The following is a 3,078-nucleotide window of genomic DNA, read 5'->3' as shown; positions in this document are numbered from 1 at the left end:
TTCCTCCAGTGATAGACATTTTACCAAAAGCTGTAAATAAAACGTATTATTTCATGCGTTATGGTAAGAAAGCCAAAAGCTCATGAAAGTAGAAAAGGCTGATAGTTTTAGATTACATTATTCTAAATAAAGAACGAATTGTTGCTGACATCATCTTAAACATACCGCATATTGACATGTGTTTGAAGGAATTATAGTTGTGTGGCACAAGTCTAAATCAAATTTAGTTCAATCAGCTGCAGCATGTTTTTAAAATATAAAAACATATTAGGATGTGAATATATAAAAAGGCCTTTATCAATCTTGCTCTTTATGTAACAAAATTTTAAATCGCAACTTATTTGCAAGCAAAAAATATGCACATTGGTGAAATTGGGAGATTACACACACACACACACACACGCACACACACACACACAGATTCCTGTGTACTACCTCTTCAAAAGTTCAGAGAAAAGGCAGGGAGGGAACTGAAACTTTAGAAATTCAGTACTAAATGTTTAAATCTATAAAAGGCAAAGTTACTAAGATTTAAACATAAATAACAGAAAAAAAGAAAAAAGAAACAAGAGAATTAAGTCAAACACTCTGTAAACTGAATTCAGACTTTAAGGTTTTACAGGGCATTAATCTAATATATGCCAAATTAGATTTTCAAATTCCATAATATTTGATTTCTTTCCTAAAAGCAGGTTACCTTCAATCCCAGAAGTTTTTCTTTCAAAGACAATTCTAAGTGAGATTTCTATTCAACTAGGAGCTCTGTTGTTTTTTTAAGTATTTATAAATCATATTTATGATTTTTACCCTCCCTAAACATTACTTTTGACTTTAATAAAGTTAAGGCTGATGTAAGAACTAAAAGATGGTTTAATGTGGATTAAATAATGCTCATTTAAAAACAGGGCCACTTGCACATTATTTGTCAACTAAAATAATGTCAGAGAAGTTTTCAGACATCTGGGAATTTCTCCCAACTTAACAACTACAAGCAACACTAAAGTCATCCAGGAATTTCACGATAAGATAGGTCTGCTTTCAAAACACAATCCCCAAAATATATACAATTGACTACAGGTAATATTACTATCTTTGTTGTAGGAATATAACCTTTAGCTTGAAGAAAACATGGCTACATTCTAGTTTACACCAGCAAGAATTTGCTCAGCAACCTAGGATTTTCAGCAATTAGCTTGACCTTTCCTTCACACCCTGCTTAATGGGGCCTCTCATTAACACTACTCCTGAACTTCAGGACACAGAGTGAGCTCATTCAACAGAAGTCCTTCTGTATGGACAGTCCACTCATGCTGAAGCAATGTTGAAACAAAAGTCTGTGGGTCGTTCAAGAGCAAATAAAAGACTGCGGCAGGATACCCAAGTGCACAGTCATCGTATGGGGAGTAGATCTGAGGCAGCTTCAAAAGAGGAGAGAAGAAACAGCTTTGAGAATTCTCTGGAGTATGATTTAACAATACAAAACAAGAGTGGAAACTAAAGCTGAAAAAGGAGAAAACCAGGATAGAGTAATAACAAAAGAAGTTATTTGTTTTGGGCAGAGACTCTGGGGATCAGAGTTTAAGAGGTGGAGTTGTGAGGCATGGTTAGCTCTTCAGGCAGTGCAGATGAATATAATGTCATAACTGTTCAAAGTGTTATCGATAGAGCATTGTTATTTTCTGCAACGTCATGTAATCAGAACACAGTAACTCATAGGAGCACCTAGAGATTTCTGGAAGTATGTCAATGTGTGTGTACATGAGCAAATGCCTCTGAATGAGTGCGAACCTTCTACTGGATCCTCAATTAAAAAAACATTCTACTCTATACTGAAACAGATAAATCTCTTTATATAAATGAGTGTCCTACAATTTCATATTTATTTTGGCAATGAAATATCAATTAGGATAGAAAAAAAGCCATGTGAAAATGGCAATAGTTACATACACTTATACACACACAAATGCACACATATATTGAATGTATGGCATCCATTATAGCTCAGATATTTCGTTATCTTTCTGGTTAAAGATATAGCAAGAGAAGTATTGAAAAGATTCTTCATCACAAAAGTAGAGAAGACAAATTAAGATTCAAGAAAACCAGGAACTCCAAAGGAGAATCTATATGAGATGACATTGTTGTAATAACAGTGGAACATTTGGTATAAGAAAAGTAGACAGGCCTTGGACCAGTGATCAGGAAGTCCTTTAATTCGATATAATAAGAAACAGCCTTATGGACCACAGCGTGCTGGAATTACTCTTCTTCAGAAAAGACTCTCTGGGTAATATAAAAAGGCAAGAAATAGAAAACGTGGCTTTGTAAAGGCTGTTTAGAGATGGAAACAAAAGACCAGTCCATCCTAAAGAAGGAGAAAAGAAGGGAGAGAGAAAATAGCCAAGGTAGAAACAGTGAAACCTTGCATGTGAATATGTATCACGGACCACTAATTGATCAGGCTCCTAAGTCCCTAGGCTTTTGTTCTAGCTGAGTCCTAGAAAATGATTAATTTATTCTACAGCTATTTAGCACATACTAGGTGCCAAGCACTAGATAAACAGCAAGGATATTGGAGTGAAAAAGGTAGATAAGGACCCACCTCTCTCAGAGTTTACACTTTAGTGAGTATTGACACAGTAGATAAATGAACAAGATAACATTTGATAATGATAATGGCTCTGAGGAAAATAAAACAGGTTGATGTAATAGAAAGCACTGGGGAAGTACTCAGGAAGGGCCACTGAGGAGGTGCCAGTTGAGCTGACACCTGAGTGACAAGGAAGCAATCCAGTGAAGACCTAAAGCAAGTATGTTCCAGAAAAAGTGGACTAGTGCAAAGGCCCTGAGGAAAGCGCCTGGTGCATTTGTGTTGCTTAAGTGTGCTGAGTATGAAGTCTGCTTTAAGACGGGGCCAAGGAAGAAGGCAGGGCAAGATAAAAGGACCTTACTGGCTGGGATAAGGAATCTAGATTTTATCTTAAGGGTCACAGAAGACACCAGAAGTTTGAAAACCAGGAAAGAGTTGAGGAGTATGGCGACAAAATGTGAGGCTTATATTCTAAAAAGTTTACTTTA

General features: G+C 36.1%; 1 protein-coding gene across 4 annotated transcripts in view; it reads right to left on the bottom strand.

Annotated features, from left to right (window-relative positions):
- Nucleotides 1-3,078, bottom strand: part of SLC10A7 (solute carrier family 10 member 7) — a 212,761-nt gene that overhangs the window by 114,334 nt on the left and 95,349 nt on the right. The gene's annotated exons all lie outside the window — the stretch shown is intronic.

This window comes from Pteropus vampyrus, unplaced genomic scaffold (assembly GCF_000151845.1).
Source record: "Pteropus vampyrus isolate Shadow unplaced genomic scaffold, Pvam_2.0 Scaffold47, whole genome shotgun sequence".
Taxonomy (NCBI): domain Eukaryota; kingdom Metazoa; phylum Chordata; class Mammalia; order Chiroptera; family Pteropodidae; genus Pteropus; species Pteropus vampyrus.
Note: the sequence above shows the minus strand (reverse complement) of the source record. Positions and strands in the feature narration are given on the sequence as shown.